The 19,566-nt window shown below is 40.5% G+C and overlaps 1 long non-coding RNA gene across 1 annotated transcript; it reads left to right on the forward strand.

The window, feature by feature from the left end:
* The first annotated feature begins 262 nt into the window (after nt 1–262).
* LOC140713999 (uncharacterized) lies at nt 263–7,332 on the forward strand. Its single transcript, XR_012095806.1, has 4 exons — nt 263–443; nt 1,936–2,107; nt 3,420–3,515; nt 7,250–7,332. It is a non-coding gene; the product is annotated as an uncharacterized lncRNA (long non-coding RNA).
* The last annotated feature ends 12,234 nt before the right edge of the window (nt 7,333–19,566 follow it).

The raw sequence follows: 19,566 nt of genomic DNA on the forward strand, positions 1-19,566 counted from the left end.
TGTTTGGTTTCATTAAATCTGATATTTGAAAGGAAGCAACACACATAAAATACTGGTGGAATGCAGCAGGCCAGGCAGCATCTGTAGGAAGAAGTACAGTCGACATTTCGGGCCGAGACCCTTTGTCAGGACTAACTGAAATAAGAGATAGTAAGAGCAAAAAAAAAAGGAAGGCTGTTTTACCATGACAAATGGAAATAACAAGGAAAGAAGTCAATATTGCAGCTTTACTGTACGTGTTTGTTCATTTCAGCTAACTCCAACCAGATATGGTGACATAAAACCCTCAGCACAGTGAAAAATTCAAAGTTCAAAGCAAATTTATTACCAAAATACGTACAAAGAAGTACAATAGAATCAATGAAAAACTACAAAACAATCAATGTGCAAAAGAAGACAAACAGTGCAAATACTATACAAAACAGCAATAAATAAACGAACAGGTGAGTAAGTAAATAAATAAACATGAATTTATAGAGTCCTTGAAATTGAGCCTATAGGTTGTGAAATCAGATCAGTTTAATGCAGTTTAACGTGGATAAATGTGAGGTTATCCACTTTGGTGGCAAGAACAGGAAGGCAGATTACTATCTAAATGGAGTCAAGTTAGGAAAAGGGGAAGTAGAACGAGATCTAGGTGTTCTTGTACATCAGTCAATGAAAGCAAGCATGCAGGTACAGCAGGTAATGAAGAAAGCTAATGGCATGCTGGCCTTTATAACAAGAGGAATTGAGTATAGAAGTAAAGAGGTCCTTCTGCAGCTGTACAGGGCCCTGGTGAGACCCCACCTGGAGTACTGTGTGCAGTTTTGGTCTCCAAATTTGAGGAAGGACATTCTTGCTATTGAGGGAGTGCAGCATAGGTTCACAAGGTTAATTCCTGGAATGGCGGGACTGTCATATGTTGAAAGATTGGAGCGACTGGGCTTGTATACATTGGAATTTAGAAGGATGAGAGAGGGTCTGATTGAAACATATAAGATTATTAAGGGATTAGACATGCTGGAGGCAGGAAGCATGTTCCTGCTGATGGGTGAGTCCAGAACTAGAGGCCACAGTTTAAGAATAAGGGGTAGGCCATTTAGAACACAGATGCGGAAAAAAATTTTCACCCAGAGAGTGGTGGATATGTGGAATGCTCTGCCCCAGAAGGCACTGGAGGCCAAGTCTCTGGATGCATTCAAGAGAGAGTTAGAGCTCATAGATAGTGGGGTCAAGGGATATGGGGAGAGGGCAGGAACGGGGTTCTGATTGTGTATGATCAGCCATGATCACAGTGAATGGTGGTGCTGGCTAGAAGGGCCGAATGGCCTACTCCTGCACCTACTGTCTATTGTCTATCAGTGTTCAGTTGAGTGAAGTTATCCATGCTGTTTCAAGAGCCTGGTGGTTGAAGGGTAATAACTGTTCCTGATCCTGGAGGTGTGGTATCTGAGGCTCCTGCACTTCCTTCCCTATGACTGCAGTGAAAAGAGAGCATGACCTGGGTGGTTAATGTCCTTGATGATGGATGCTACCTTCTTGCTGGCAGCATTCCTTGTAGATGTGCTCGGTGGTGGTTAGATCTTTACTTGTGATGGACTGGGCTCCAAACTCCTTAAAATTGTGCCTCCGCGTATTGGCCATTTCTGCCTTGGGAAAATGTCTCTTGTTGTCTACTTGATCAATGCCTCTTATCATTGTAATACTCCTTGTAGATGTGCTCAATTGTTAGTCATGCAAAAGACCAAAAGTAGCTGAAACACAGATAGACATGAGCAATGTGTATTCTGTAGGTGAGACGGGCAGGACACAGTTTCATGTTGATAATATGGGTGTTCAGACTAGAGGGCTAATGGGCTCTTTGAAAGACAATTAAGCCAAAGCAGATATTACCTGTGATTCATCACTTGTAGCAGCAAATGCGGCTTACAGAATAATAAACTTTCCTTCCAGAATTCCCGCAGATGTATTTGCTGTGAATGTTGCTACCCACTGTGAACATGAGATGAGTACAGAACCATAGGGATTGATGCTGCAACCTCAACATTTGACAGTTTATAGAAGTGACTCAGATGAAGGCATCAAAACTACAGCTACCAAGTTTGCCGAGAACTCAGGCAGGAAGGTAAAAAAAACTGAAATGCTAGAAATCTCAACTGGTATGTAGCATTTTGACTTTATGTTTAAAGCTCAAAGTAAATTTATTATCAAAGTACGTACAGTATATGTTACCATATATTACCCTGAGATTCATTTTCTTGTAGGCATTCACAGTAAAGCAAAGAAATACATATAAATAAATAATACTGAGAATATGAATTGTACAGTGAAGAACCTTTGCCAGAACTGAGAGAAAAAGGAAAAAGCAAGTACCAGTACATGTAAATTACAGAAAGTATATAAGTGGATGGATAGGATAAAGGGAACATATTTAACAGGACGAGGCCACAATGATAGCTCTCATTGGAGCAATCTAGTTTCTCACTTAACCACCCCCCTCCATTAACCTATCAACTGATGAGAGCTTCAGACATTATTTATTTTGGATTTCCTGCATCAGCTGCTCTTTGACTTTCTGATAGAGTCACGTGATCAGAATTAGGTTTATTAAAACTGACATGGCATGAAATTTGTTATTTTGCAGCAGTAGAAGTAGAAGCGTATAAATTACAAAATCACAAAAATAAATAGATAGTGCCAAAAGAGGTATAACGAGGTAGTGTCTATGCGTTCATGGTCCATTCAGAAATCTAATGGCGGAGAAGAAGCGATTCCTGAATTATTGAGTGTGGGTCTTTGGGCTTCTGCCTTTGATTTCACAGGTATTCATTTTCACTGCAGCTGATGAAAATGAAAGTGTCAAGCCAAGATGCAGGAAACACAAGAGACTGTAGATGCTTGAATCTGAACCAAAATATAAACTACTGGAGGAACATACATGGAGGCAGAGAAGTGTTTCGGGCTGAGATCTGCATCAGGCCGACCTGGAAAGAGAGACATAAGAAGGGGAAAATGGGAAATGTGGCAGAACTTCACATACTGACTGGAAAAGGATTTGTGATGGAGGATAAAGCGGATCTTACTGACAGATTCAAGATTCAGGGAAAACAGCTCTAAAGGAAATTGAAGGAAAAGTTTCATCCAAAATACCCATTTCTTTTAAAAAATTGGATTATCAATCCACTCTTCATATTTTAGAATGTTTCTTTCCATGTCAGATTTCAATTTTCCTTTCAATTGTTACTATGGTGGATTTTTGCCTATGGTACTTTTTGGTGTTTTTGTTACATAGGACCACCTCCGTGTGTCATCAGCTCACTCCTTGAGATTTCTGATCCATTCTGCCCAAAGTCCTTCTTTTATCTTTTTATTTATCTCTGATTCAAAGAATCAAAGTATGTATACAGAATACAACTCTGAGATTCATCCTCCCACAGGCAGCCCCAAAACAAAGAAGCACCATGGAACCCGTTCGAAGAAAACATCAAACACTTAATGCGTGATAAAAGAACAAATTGTGCAAATGGCAAAAGGTGAGCGAATAACACCTAGAATATGAACATCAAACCAGGAGTTCAGGAGTATTCAGTTCAGCGCCACGCCACTAGCCGACTGCAGGGCCCAGAGACAGTCTCCAACAAAGCGTAACAGTCCGCACCAATTGCTCTGATCAAACTGCTCAAAAACAGCAAAATAAGAGTAATCAGAATTCAGAAATACGTGCAATATGAACCCCAAAGTCCCGCAAAATGAGACCACAGCCACAAGATTCACCAATCAATTCTTGCAACATGGAACCCAAATCCTTTCCTCTGTCAGCAGCTAGCGAGAAGGAGAGGATGGCTGGTCAAACACAGGCAGACAGTGTCAAACATCTCCTCGCCCTCCACTCTCATCTTCATTGACTTCAACCTTGCTCAGCGCCTCAATCAGGGAGAAGCAATGGTCTCAGGTCCCATCTCCAAGCTGCACACTCCACTCCTAATGTCACCAAGCTGCCTCGGAGACAGCAAGGTGCCAGGTGTCCCAATTGACACAAAAATACACCATCAAAATGTAAATCACAGGTTCCAATCACACACAGCTCACTAGCAGAATCATATTTGAAATCAGAAGAAGTTAAAGTAGTTGCTTTGTGAACTGTCTACAGGTAATTGGCATTAGTCACATACTTCACTGGCGCCATCTTGCCCTTCTGTATCTCCTAGCTTTCCCACTGCATCTCTTCTATTTGATACATTTTCATCTACTCTTTAGCCATCTCCCCTTTGGATGCCAAAGTGAGAAAATCTTTGGGCAAATTGGAATATGGATGATAGTGTGGGTGAACTGGTAGGCACATTGAGATGTCATTCAGTATTCTACACCGAATTGATGCCAGCTACTGGAAACTGGTCCACTGTAGAACATAGAACACTACAGCAAAGTACAGCCATTCAAACCACAATGTTGTGCCAGTGTTTTAATCTACTCCAGAGACAATCCAACCCTTCCCTTCTACATAGGCCTAATGTAGCTGCCTCCACCACTACCACCCTGTTCCCTGTGTAAAGAAAAAATATACCTCTGATATTCCCCCTGTTATTTGCCCCTTCATATTAGCCATCATTTCCACTCTGATATCCACCTGATCTAAACCTCTATCTAGTCTCCTCTCATCTTTCTTTCACTCCAAAGAGAAGAGCCTAGCTTACTCAACCTATCCTCATAAGACATGCTCTCTAGTCCAAGCAGCATCCTGGTAGACCTCCTCTACATCCTCTCTAAAGCTTCCATATCCCCTTATATTCTAATTATATTATAAAAATATATAATTATATATCCAGTTGTGTCATAGAGTGGTACAGTACAGAAGCAGGCCCTTTACCCATCTAGTCCTTACTGAACCGTTATTCTGTCTAGTCCAATTGACCTGCATCTGGAACGCAGCCCTCCATACCCTTCCTATCCATGAACTTATCCAACCTTCTCTTAAATGTTGCCATTGAACAGCATCCACCAATTCTGTTGGCAGCTTGTTCCAAATTTGCACCCCTCACTGAGTGAAGAAGTACCCCTTCAGGTTCCCCTCAAATATTTTACCTTGATAAGGTTGCGCTCTTATCCATTTATGGTACATAGACATCACCTGCAAGGTGAAGACCATAGACCATAAGACCAGAAGACATAGGAACAGAATTTGACCATTTGGCCCATTGAGTTTGCTCTGCCATTTAATCATGGCTGATCCTTTTTTTCTCCTCCTCAACCCCATTTCTCAGCCTTCTCCCCATAACCTTAGATGCCATGTCCAATCAAGAATCTATCAGTCTCTGTCTTAAATGCACCCAATGACCTGGCCTCCACAGCTGCATGTGGCAACAAATTCCAAAAATTCGCCACCCTCTGGCTAAAGAAATTTCTCCACATCTCTGTTTTGAAAGAGCACCCCTCGATCCTGAGGCTGTGCCCTCTTATCCTAGACTCTCCCACCATGGGAAACAGCCCAAATGAAACTCCCTCAACAACTGTTATTAAACATAACACCAGACTTACTGACTCCCTACCAAAACATATTTCAAAGCAGCCCCTAGAGTCAAGCCACAAAACAGTTGACCTCAAAGTTCAAAGTAAATTTATTATCAAAGTACATACTGTATATGTCACCATTTCCAACTAAGTGATTCATGTTGTTGTGGAAATACTCAATAAGTCCAAGAACCATGATAGAATCAATGAAGGATTGCACCAGCAGGATGGACAAACAACCAAAGTGCAAAAAACAACAAACTGTGCAAATACAAAAATTAATTAATAATAAAAATTAAAAAATAAACAATAAATATCGAGAACATGTGATGAAGTGTCCTTGAAATGGAGTCCATAGGTTGTGGGAACAGTTCAGTGATGGGGCGAGGAAAGTTCAGAGAAGATATCTCACTGGTTCAAGAGCCTGATGGTGCGAGTCTTGAGGCTCCTGTTCCTCCTTCCTGATGGCTGTAGTGAGAAGAGAGCATAGCCTGGGTAGTGGGGTCCTTGATGATGGATGCTGCTTTCCTGTGGCAATGCTCCACGCAGACATATTTAATTGTGGGGAGGGCTTTACCCATGATGGACTGCGTCATATCAACTAATTTTTGTAGGATTTTCCATTCAAGAGCATTGCTAGCGAACCAACGTGCATTCATAAATGAGTTCTGTGTTTAGTGAGATTAGAAATATTTTTAATTTTTTAAGCTCCATTAATTTGGGTAGAAGTCTATGGTGCTTGTTACAGCAGCATTGAGACTGATTGTAGCTTATTTAATTAGCTTAAATTTTAATTTGGTAGTCCATTACCCCTTAATGTATCCATTCTGATTTATTAAAACAATGCTTCAGTTTTCCTCATGTAGTAAATAAAATAACATAATTACTGCCTTTTTAAAATATTTTCCTCTTTAGTTGCTTCTGACTGCATTTCAGTAATGCAGTATTTTATATTAATCTTGCAATTATGGTCCTAAAAAGGTTATATTTGACATTTTGTTTTAAAGGCTCAGTGCTTTCAAGATAATTCTCTTCTGTAGAACTATATTTGGAATATCTATGCAGTTTCAAGTGCATTGATGCACTAGGTAAAATTTAGAATGACGAGTGCTTTCATAGAAAACTTTAGAATTTAGCACATTCAGTTAAATAAATCGGCAGTAGGAATGATTCAGTTCTTTAAAGTGCACAAAGCATTGGTAAAGTAATTTTCCAGTTAGTTATTTTTCATGAACAATGATCACTGAGTTGAAGGACAGAATTAATATGTGCTTTGAAATGGTATAAATGATAGGAATTTGGTTTTTCTTACGGAGGAATGTTGGAAGAAGTAAATTATGGCATTCAGTGAGAGACTTCTCCAAGATAGATTGATGCAAAATTATAGATTTACATTTCCAGTGCATTAAGCTTTATAGCAAGAATATCAAAGGTGAAAATTTATCTCGTACTTGAACGATTTTGCTGATTAAAGCTTGTCAAATTGATGTGTGTGTTGAATTCACACATGCACACACTCAACTGAACACCACTCCACTCCCTTTGCAATTTTTGCTCATTTCTTTCTCAAATCCTGCTCAAACATTGTTTACATTGTTTACATTTACATTACATCTGCATCATTTATTATTATATTGTAATTTGTCCTTTACTGTGCCTATTGTCTTGTTTATTAATCATTGTACTGTCTTGCACTGTTTTGTGCACTTATGTAGTCCCGTGTAGGTCTGAAGTCTAATGTAGTTTTGTGTTGTTTCAGGTAGCACCATGGTCCTGGAGGAGAGTTGTTTTGTTTTTGCTGTGTACTGTACCAGCAGTTATGGTTGAAATGACAATAAAAGCAACTTGAACTTGAACTTGTATTGTCAACACTGACCCAGTACTAAGATTTAGGGAACAGACATTTTAAAAAATTAATTCATGTCAATAAGCTTTCTGTTAATTTCAGCCCCATTTACACTACAGACTTTATACCAGATTATGTTTCATCTGATGCAACTAAATAACAGTACACTCATTCTAGAATATCTCAGCTGGGAAGAAATTTTGCCCTACATATACACTCAGTAGCCACTTGATTAGGTACCTCCTGTAGCTCATCCACTTCAAGGTTTTATATGTTGTCCATCAGAGATGCTCTTCTGCACACCACTGTTGTTACTTGAGTTCCTATCACCTTCTGTCGGCTTGAACTAGCCTGGCCATTCTCCTCTACTGATGTCTCACATTAACAAGACTTTTTCATCCACAGAACTGCTCACTGGATTTGTTTTGTTTTTTGTACCTTTCTCTGTAAACTTTAGAGACTGTTGTGCGTAAAAATCCCAGGAGATCGGCAGTTTCTGAGATACTCAAACCACCCTGTCTGGCACCAACAGTCATTCCACAGTCAAAGTCATTTAGATCACATTTCTTTGCCATTCTTGGTCTGAACAACAACTCAATCTCTTGACCATATCTGCATGCTTTTATGCAGTGACTTGCTGCCACATGATTGGCTGATTAGATATTTGATTTAGGGAGCAGGTGTACAGGTGTACCTGACTAAGTGGCCACTGAGTGTATTTATAGACTACGATTCATCAGATGCCTTATGGAAGTTCTTCGGTAACTATAATGTTGACAAATCTACAAGCCTCAGATAAAGTTTCACTTATGATGTGTTATTTTGGTAGTTTGTCTATATGGAACACACTTGGTTAAACAAAGTAGTTTTTATTTTGAGATTTTAAAACAAATTGCGACTTTCCATTTTATTACAAATGTATCTAAATGAAATTGCTCATGTTGTTTGTTCTCACCCAGCCCAAAGAGGATAAATAATGAGAAAGTCTGAACATGTAAAATCTCACACACACTTCGTATAGTGGAAAGTCATTCATGCATGTCAGTCTGAAACAAAGGAACTGAAATGTGGAGCTAACTGACTGAGATGTAGAGGCTCACTCAGGGCTTGAAGAGTGTTCTCACTTTCAGTGGAAATTGGATTTAGCTCCTTTTGGCAAAATTTGCACCTTCTACTTCTGACCACATGGAGTTCATCTGGAGCGCTCTGGTTCTGTACCATGTCTCAAAGACATGTAGACTGATGGGTTCCTCATTATTTAGTTATTTATTTAGTGATATCATGTGGAACAGGCCCTTCTGGCCCAATGAGTCACACCGCCCAGCAACCCATCTATTTTAACTCAGGCCTAATCACAGGACAATTTACAATGACCAATTAGCCTACTAACTGGTGTATTTTTGGAATGTGGGAGGAAACCAGAACACTCATGAGAAGAATGTAAAGACTCCTTACAGACAATGCCAGAATTGAAGTCTGAATTTCAGAAAGCTCGAGCTGTAATAACTTTGTGCTAAACCCTGCATTATATGATGGTACCCTATGACTGCACACTTTAAATTGCCCCTAATGTAGGTGAGTGGTGGAATCTGTGAAAAGAGATTGTGGGGATTGAGTAAATGTGTGGTTGGTTGGACTCTGTGAGCTGTAGAGTCTGTTTCCATGTCATATCCCTCTCTTTGCGATGACACTAAATATAAGCTGTATGTGATGCTAACACCCAGTTACATCCTCCACAGAAAAATCGCAATGTTGATCAGAAGCATGTTACAAACAATTCAACAATGGCTTGGATGCAGGGCCAATGGAAAAGGAGATGTAAGAGGCATGTTTTTTGCACAGAGAATGGAGGGTGCCTGGAATGCACTGCCTTGTAGAAGCAGAAAGAGACATTTAGAATGGTACATGAATGTCAGGAAAATGGAAGGATATGGACTTCTGTAGGCAGAGGGGATTAGTTAGGGTACCCATTTGATTATTAATTCAATTGGATTGGTACAACATTGTGGGCTGAAGGGCCTGTTCCTGTGCTGTGCAGGTCAGTGGGAAAACATGCCAGGCCTAACATGAGCTCTCCCTACACCACTACTGAACAGCTGCATAGCAGAATTCTTTGGAGCAAAAAGTATCACAGGGGAAGGGATCACATTGTGTACGGGATGATATGCATGACCAGGTGCTTCACAACAAGTGGCAGCACACTGTTGTGTCGTACAGGTTACTGAAGGTGAAGGTCACGCTGGGCAATTCTGATCTTCACAAGGATATACCAGAGCTGGCTGCATGCCAGTGGATTCTGCAATGGCCTGGGGGCTCGTCCCTCTTGACAGTGCTGCCCTCCAGTGTTCACTCCCAGGAAGACAAGCTGGGTCGCCTTCATCTGCAGCTGCACTAGTGTAAGATGAGGAACTGCTGCAAGCTTTTTCTTGCAGAAGTGTAGCTCCAGAACAACATCCATGCGCCATCAATCTACAGGCCAAGACACTCAGGGACTTGGGCTATATGATTACTTTTAAAATATTATTTTATAATATTTCTGCTATCATAATTAATATGTTATATGTGCCATGTGCTGCATGTGAATGCTGGTAGTGTGTTTTGTACATTGGTGCCAGAGGAACGCTGTTTCGTTTGGCTGTATTCATGTGTGTGATTGAATGATAATTAAACTTGAACTTGGAACTCTGATGCAAACCATATAAATAGGCTCCAGCTAGTGATGGTGGGGAGGCTTCAAGTGGACTGAAGACTGAAAATTGAACCAGCATGTGCAAGTCAATGGTGTCAGATTGGAGACCATTTATCTGACTTGTCATTTATAATACCAGCAACACACACAAGATGCTGGTGGAACACAACAGGCCTGGCAGCATCTATAGGAAGAAGTACAGTAGACGTTTCGGGCTGAGACCCTTCATCAGGACTAACTGAAAGAAAAGATAGTAAGAGATACGGAAGTGGGAGGGGGAGGGGAAATCCGAAATGATAGGAGAAGACAGGAGGGGGAGGGGTGAAGCTAAGAGCTGGAAAGTTGATTGGCAAAAGGGATACACAGCTGGAGAAGGGGAAGGATCATGGGACGGGAGACTTAGAGAGAAAGAAAGGGGGAGGGGAGCATCAGAGGGAGATGGAGAACAGGCAAGGAGTGATTGTGAGAGGGGCAGAGAGAGCAAAAAAGGGAGGGAATAAATAAATAAGGGATGGGGTAAGAAGGGGAGGAGGGACATTAACAGAAGTTAGAGAAATCAATGTTAATGCCATCAGGTTAGAGGCTACCCAGACGAAATATCAGGTGTTGTTCCTTCAACCTGAGTGTGGCTTCATCTTGACAGTAGAGGAGGCCATGGATAGACATATCAGAATGGGAATGGGACGTGGAATTAAAATGTGTGGCCACTGGGAGGTCCTGCTAATTTTCCAGCATTAAGGGGCAAAAGTTTAGGGGTAACACGAGGAGGAACTTCTTTACTCAGAGAGTGGTAGCTGTGTGGAACAAGCTTCCAGTAGAAGTGGTAGAGGCAGGTTTGATTTTGTCATCTAAAAAAAATTGGATAGGTATATGGACAGGAAAGGAATGGATTATTATTGGCTGAGTGCAGGTAGGTGGGACTAGGTGAGAGTAAGTGTTCGGCACAGACTAGAAGGGCTGAGATGGCCTGTTTCCGTGCTGTAATTGTTATATGGTTATATCTGCAGATTTCTCGTGTTTGCATTTATAATACCAGTGCTGCCAGATTCATTGTGTGTATGTTGAACAAAGGTAGCACAGTACTGTAGTGGCTAGCTTTATAGCACCAGCTGTAAGATAGGGGTTCATTTCCCACTGCTGTCTGTAAGGAGTCTGTACATTTTTTCCGTGACTGTGTGAGGTTCCTCCACGTACTCCAGTTTCCTCCCACATAGCAGAGATGTACAGGTGAGAGTTAGTAAGTTGTGGGAATGCTATGTCAACACCGGCAACAATGTGGGCTGTCCTTGGACTGTGTTGGTCATTGAAGCAAATGATGTATTTCCCTGTACGTTTCAATGTACATATGACAAATAAATCTAGCCTTTAAATCTCCTATCTTTATTTATGCTTTAACCAGGTCTCCCCTTAGCTTCTCATTTTAGCCAATGTACTTTGATTGAGCCAACATCTAGGTGAACCTTAATACACGCTATACGCCATCTTTCCTGTAGTGGGGCGACCACAACTGCAATTTAACTTTGCACACAATACTCCAAGTATGGCCTTATTAACATTTATACAGTTGCAACAAGTCCTCTGAACTTTTAGACACAATACTTCAAACAATAGGTTGTATGGGGAAAGGGTAGCACCTCTAGTGATGGAACTCTGCTAATTCTGGGGCAGCTCACTCACCTTTGTTCTCCACTGGACAGTCAAATCTCACCTGCGGTTCTAAGTAGCTGTTTACATGTGACAGTGGCCACAGCCTGGTACACCGCTTCGACAGGTGGTCTAAACTAGGTGAGGGTAGCTGACAGGTCTCATACTCCCGTGAGATAGGGATATGCCTGTTCTAGCATATGAAGTCAGTTTTGGTAGACAGGGCTGCTGAGATCAACATTGAGATCCAGCAGCCAAGAAGGCAGGTCTGCAACATTTTGTGGAGAGCAAGGGGGATGACAAGGCACAGATGAAGTCATGGTTAGCCACTGCAACGAAGGAACACCCCACTTGTGCTGACCACCTGTACCCCTGTACCTGGCCTTCCAAGCCAAGGGGGTGGAACTGCCCCATTGCAACAGTTTTTCCATTTTAAAACCTCCCCCACATAGGTTTCCTGTTGGATATGGTGGACAACCAACACTTCAAACAATGAAGGGAAGCAAGATATATCCTTTCTTTACCATCCTATTCATATGACAAATAAAGCTCACCTTTCTTTACTTCTTTCAATGGTTCAGTCAAAAGCTCCAAAGAAGGAGTAAATGTTCTGGATGTGACCTACAGCATTGTTAGCTCTACAGCCAATGTCATGTGCACAGAGCAAAATTACGCAAAATTACATTTGAAGTACCTCATCAAGTTGGTCCAATTTTACTCAGCAGTTAGCATTAGCACAATTATACCAGGTAAAGTTGTCCCTATGCACATGAAATTGATCCAGGTTATAGTCTGTCACAATTATGCAAGTCAGAATCTACAACCTAGCTAGAACTTAACCAAGGCTTTAATAAAAACATACTCTACACATTATTGGTCAAAGTAACCTGATGCTTCATTCGAACAACTTTCTGCAGGAGCACCATCAAGACTGTCCTATCTGGCTGCATCAATGTGTGGTACAGAAGATGCAAGTCGTTGGATCACCAGACCCACTAAAGGATAATAAGAACTGTCAAGAGGATCATCGGGGTCTCCCTTTCCCCTACTTGTGACATTTACCTGGAACTTTGCAAACAAAGGGTCCAAAAGCATTGTTGAGGACTCCTACCACCAATCCTTTAGAGACTTTACACAATCTCTTTGACCCACTACCATCAGGAAGGAGGTACAGGTGACCCCACTTTACGAAAGTTCACTTTACGCCACTTTGCTTTTACGAAAGACCTACATTTGTACCTGTTTTCCCTAACTGAAAGAAATCCAAAGAGGATTTTCGCTTTTATGATAAAAGGCGCCTACTTTAAACTTGTGTTTACCCTGAGAAAGACTACCATGACCATAAAACCTTGCATGGGCAGGTGTGTGCGCATGCGTGTACGTGTCGATTTTTTTTTCTACAAAAATCTTCCCAATTCTGGTAAGTGAAACTACACTGTGCATACATTATTTCTACTTTATATAGGCTGTGTATTTATCATATCATTCCTGATTTTACTATATGTTGGTGTTATTTTAGGTTTTATGTGCTATTTTGGTATGATTTGGTAGGTTATTTTTGGGTCTGGGACTGCTCAAAAAATTTTCCCATACAAATTAATGGTAATTGCTTCTTCACTGTATGCCATTTCGGCTTATGAGAAGTTTCATAGGAATGCTCTACTTTCAGATAGCGGGAGAAACCTGTACAGTAGCTTCAGGACTTGGACTGCCAGACTGGGTAACAGTTTCTTGCCTCAGGCTGTGAGACTAATGAATAGTGTAACATCACTGAGGTCCCATCAATAGGACAGCGAGCTGTTTACTGTTTACCTGTACTTCACACTACATGCACTTTGAATTATATTTTATTAATGTATTTGATGTAATATTTTGTTTTATGTGTTGTGTGTGATATATGTTTTGTGGGTGATTGTGGTTTAGAGAAACATTGTTTCATTTGATTGTACAGCCAGATGGTAATAAACTTGAACTTAATGTTGAGCTGTGTAAGATGTGCTCCTTCAGTGGATTGTGATGAGTTGCTTTGTACTGGGCCCCAGAGACTTACTGATGCTCATTTGATAGAGCTCTTTATTTAACTTTTGTCTTTGGGATCTAAGTGTGACTGACAAAGTCAGCAATTTTGTCCAAAGCTCATTGAATTTGTGAAGGTAGCCACCTGTTTGAACCACTGCAGTCTTCTGGTGAGAATACCCCTGCTGTCCTGTTAGTAGGGAGTTCCAAGATTTAGATGCATTGACAATGAAGGACTTGTGATATATTGGGATATTGCCACTAAGACCTCCAGCAGTAATGTCCTGGGATGGGGCTGATGAATTTCCAACAAGCACCGCCATCTAACTTCATTTACCAGGGCTGTTTACTGCCACACGGTCAAAAGCTGCATTGGTGTCACGAGCAGTCACTCTCACTCCATCTCCTACATACAGTACTCATTGGACAGTAATTAAAACTAAGGTTTATTTGTCACATGTACATTAAAAATACAGTGAAAAGCATCATTTGCATCAATGACCAACAGAGTCAGAGGCTGTGCTGGGGGCAGCCCACAAATGTCGGCATGCTTCTGGCACCAACATGACATGCCCACAACTCACTAATCCTACTAACCCATATGGTTTTGCAATGTGGGAGGAAACCAGAGCACCTGGAGTAACAGTAAGCACATGATATGTATTACTGCAGTCCGATAAAACAGGCCAATATTTTCTGAGGGGAAATTAGGGATGACCAATGAATACAAGTCCAACGGCAGTTGATCTGAGTTGCCTGGTCTAAAAGTTGGTAGTAAGGAAGGCAAATTCAATGTTAGTATTCATTTCAAAAGGATTAGAATACAATATAAATGATGTAAGGCTGAAGCTTTAGAAGGCATTGGTCAGACCACTTTTGAAACATTGCGAACAGTCTTGGGCCCCTTATCTAAGAAACAATGTGCTTGGCATTGGAGAGGGCTTGCGAGAAGGATCCCTTGAATGAAAGGGTTAATGTATAAGGAGCATTTGATGACTGTGGGCCTGTACTCACTGAAGTTTAGAAGAGTAAGGGGGGAATCTCATTACAACCTAGTGAATATTGTAAAGCCTAGATAGAGTGGACATGGAGAGGATGTTTCTTATAATGGAATATTCTAGAACAGGAGGGCACAATCTCAGAATACAAGGATATCCTTTTAGCACAGGGATGTAGAAGAATCTCATTAACCAGAGGGTGGTGAATTTGTGGAACTCATTTCGACAGACAGCTGTGGGGGGAAAAAATCATTTGATATATTTAAAACGAAAGTTGATAGGTTCTTATTTAGTAAAATTTCAAAGGTTACAGGGAGAAGACAAATGAATGGGGTTGAGAGGGATAATAAAGCAGCCATAAATGACCTAATCCAGCTCCTATGTCTAATGTCTAATGCTGTATGTAAATTTTGATTTCTTTAAAGCCACTTTATAAATCAGCTCTTACCACTATTGCTTCATTGCTCCCACTAGGAGTTCCGGATTTAATTATCATTAATAATGAGTCACTATTGTTTAATCAGGAGATGTGATGAGTCACCAATTAAATATTTTAATATTAAGTAACTCTAAATAAAAGCAACTGTTCTTAGAGTGTGGTGTTCTCTTCACATATCCAACTTTTAGAAATGGAATTGGAGTTGGTTTATTACTGTCATGTGTACCAAGCTACAGTAAAAAGCTTGGTTTTTTTCACACAGATAAAATCATTACACAATAAGAAGGACTCTCCAATACACTCAGTGGTCACATAATGAGGTACATCATCAAGTGGCCAGTGAGTGTATGTTCATGGCTTTCTGCTGCTGTAGACCATCCACTTCAAGATTCAATATGTTGTGCATTCAGAGATGCTTTTCTGCACACGACTGTTGTTTCATGTGGTTATTTGAGTTACTGTCACCTCCCTGTCAGCTTGAACCAGTATGGCTATTCTCCTCTAACCTCTCTCATTAATAAGGCATTCTTGCCTACAGAACTGCTTCTCACTGGCTGATTTCTGTTTTGCACACCATTCTCTGTAATCTCTAAAGACTGATGTTCATGAAAATCCCAGGAGATCATCAGTTTCTGAGATACTCAAACCACCCTATCTGGCACCAGCAATCAATCCAAGATCAAAGTCATTTAGATCACATTTCTTTCACATTCTATTGTTTGGTCTGAACAACAACTGAACATCTTAACCATGTTTGCATGCTTTTATGAATTGAGTTGCAGCCACGTGATTGACTGGTTAGATACAGGTGTACAGGTGTACCTAATAAAGTGACCACTGAGTATAAGTTCAGCTTTGTAAATGCTTCTTATCTGAAGCTTTAAGTGCATATTTTTAACATATTTCATTCTTAAATTCCTTCTATTTTCTTTGTTTTCATTTTGATTAGAGTACAGAAACGACACAATTGCAGACTGAAATATTCTTTCAATTACTGATTTTGCCTATAAGCTATAGCAGTCCTCTAGTCCAATCTCCACAGACTAAACAGCTCATTGAAAACTCAAAGTGAAAATTGATATTACTTAACTCATAAATTCAGCTTACTTTATGTGTTAGTTGAGCCTAGATTTTCTGACCTGTCTTTTTCCACATTAACTTTAATACTTTATAGATCTGAAACTAATCAATTAACTTCATCATTAATTGTGTTTTCTGTCTCACCTGACTGCTGGTGTGTTTCTGGAATGTTCTTGTGTTTACTTCAGATTTGCAATATCTGCAGCATTTTATTTTTAATAGCCTCTTACAAGATGAAACCACAACAGGACAGTGAGAAAGCAAAGGAAATACTGTATGGTGATTATAACCCATAACTCATGTCTACTAAATGTAGGTGATTTTTTGCGATGGTATCCAATGGCATAGATGGATATTATTTGAATGACGTTCAATAAAGTTTCACCTAAGAGACTCTTTCATATGAGGCAACATTTCACACAGCTGGGTATGTGGAATGAGATGTCAAAGGAAGTGGTAGAGGTAGATACATATTAGCTTCATTTGTCACATGTATGTCGAAACATATAGTAAAATATATCCTTTGCATTAACAACCAACACAGTCTGGCGTCAAGATAACATGCCCACAGCTTACTAACCCTAACCCATACATGTTTGGAATGTGGGAGGAAACTGGAGCACATGGAGAAAACCTATGAGGGCTTAAGGAGAATATACAAATTCCTTACAGACTGTAAAGCAATGCGCTAACTGCTACACTACCACACTGCCCTTCAATTTCAATTAAGCAATTGCAATGCTTAGAAGGTGGATACATGGATAGGAAAGGTATAGAGGGACAATGGTCAAACACAGGCAAATGGCCTAGATTAGGCAAGCACTTTAGTCAGCATGGATGAGATGGGCCAAAAGAGCTGTTTCCATTCTGTATCACACACACACACACACACACACACACACACACACACACACACACACACACACACACACACACACACACACACACACACACACACACACACACACACACACACACACACACACACACACACACACACACACACACACACATTTGAGGGGAAATGGATCGATAACCCAGAGTGAGACATTGCCCAAGTTCCCAGTATGAGGTGCTTATGGAGTATAAGAAATGCAAGAGAAAACTGAAGAAATAAATCAGGAGGGCTAAAAGAAGGCACGAGTTTGTTCTAGCAGACAAGGTGAAGGAGAATCTTAAGGGATTCTACAGATATGTTAAGAGCAAAAGGATTGCAAGGGACAAAATTGCTGTTCTGGAAGATCAGAATGGTAATCCACATGTGAGCCAAAAGAGATGGGGAAGATCTTAAATACATTTTTGGCATCTGTATTTACTAAGATTTACTAATCTTAGATCTTTACTAATCAGAGTCTACAGAAGTGAGGCAAAGCAGCATCAACTTCATGGATTACAGAGGAGAAGGTGTTTGCTGTCCTGAGGCAAATCAGAGTAGATAAATTCCCAGGGCCCGACAAGGTGTTTCCCTCAGACCCTATGGGAGGCAAGTGCAGAAATTGGTGGATAGCCAATGTTTTTCCACTGCTTAAGAAAAGCTCTGAACACAAAGCAAGAAATTATGGGATGGGACTTCTGACATCACTTGTGGGAAAGTTATTGGAAGGTATTCTAAGGGACTGGATATCTAAATATTTGGATAGACTATGGTCTGTTTAAGGATAATTTTTTGAGAAACTTACCAGGAAAGTGAATGAAGGCAAGGCAGTGGATGTTGTCTACATGGACTTTAGAAAGGCATTTGGCAAGGTCCTGCATGGGAGGTTGGTCAAGAAGGTTCAGTCGTTTGGCATTCAAGATGAGGTAATAAATTGGATTAGACTTTGGTTTTGTGGGAGAAGTCAAAGAGTGGGAGTAGATGGTTGCTTCTCTAACTGGAGGCCTGTGACTAGTGGTGTGCCACAGGGATCAGTGCTGGGTCCATTGTTGTTTGTCATCTATATCAACCATCTGGATGATAATGTGGTTAACTGGATCAGCAAATTTGTGGATGACACCAAGATTGGGGATGTAGTGGACAGCGAGGAAGACAATCATGACTTGCAGAGGGATTTGGATTGGCAGGAAAACTGGGCAGAAAAATAGCAGATGTAACTTAAAGCAGACAAGGTGTTGCACTTTGGTAGGACTAACTAGGGTAGGTCTTATACAGTGAACGGTAGGGCACTGAAAAGTGTGGTAGAACAAAAGGGATCTGGGAATACAGGCCAATAATTTGTTGAAAGTGGCATCACAGATAGATAAGGTTATAAAGAAAACCTCAGGCACTTTGGCCTTTATAAATCAAAGTATTGAGTACAGAAGATGAGATGTTATGTTGAAGTTGTATAAGACGTTGCTGAGGGCTAATTTGGAGCATTGTGTGCAGTTTTGATTACCAACCTACAGGAAAGATGTAAATAGGTTGAAAGCGTGCAACGAAAATTTACCAGGATGTTGCTGGATCTGGAGGACCTAAGTTTTATGGAAAAATTGAATACGTTAGGATTTTGTATTCCTTAGAATGTAGCAGATTGAGTGGAGATTTGATAGACGTATACAAAATTATGAAGGGTATCAATAGGGTAAGTGTAAGCAGGCTTTTTCCACTGAGGTTGGGTGGGACTACCACCAGAGGTCATGGGGTAAGAATGAAGAGCGAAAAGTTTAAGAGAAACATGAGGGAAAACTTCTTCACTCAGAAGGTCATGAAAGTGTGGAGTGAGCTGCCAGCACAAGTGGTGCATGTGAGCTCAATTTCAACATTTGAGCAAAGTTTGGATAGGTACATGGATGTTAGGGTTATGGAGGGCTATGGTCTTGGTGCAGGCCGATAGAAGTAAGCAGTTTAAATGGTTTCAGCATTGACTAGATGGACAGAAGGGCCTGATTCTGTGCTGTACTTGTCCATGACTCAAGAAAATTTACTGTACTTCACTGACGTGTTCAGTCTGAAATGCAACTTCAGAGTCTTCAGCTTTCAGGAGCAGATACACTACTGAGAGTGAGTTACAGCTGCTTGCAGAATATTAAAGAGAAAGAATAAAAATCTGTGTGGGAATATTGTCATGTTCACAGCTCCCATATTCCAGCACATCCCTGGCTATTTATAACACAGCAAAAACTATAACTGCATATCTTAGAATGGTGAAAAATCAAAAATTATGGCTGTATCTTCATTAAAAGTAAATTTTGAATCATGGGGCAGTTTTAACTCCACCATGTAATAGTGCAAAGAATATAAACTGTGGTCCTCCTAGTAACTGTGTCTCTGCTGGAGGCAGGAATGGGTGTGGCTCCTTGTCTGACCATCATACCTCCAAGAACTGAGTTGTTTGTTAAGATATTTTAAGCTAAACATTTAGTTTTATTGCCAGAGGATTGGTTA

The sequence above is a fragment of the Hemitrygon akajei genome, chromosome 20 (assembly GCF_048418815.1).
Source record: "Hemitrygon akajei chromosome 20, sHemAka1.3, whole genome shotgun sequence".
In the NCBI taxonomy this organism is placed as follows: Eukaryota; Metazoa; Chordata; class Chondrichthyes; order Myliobatiformes; family Dasyatidae; genus Hemitrygon; species Hemitrygon akajei.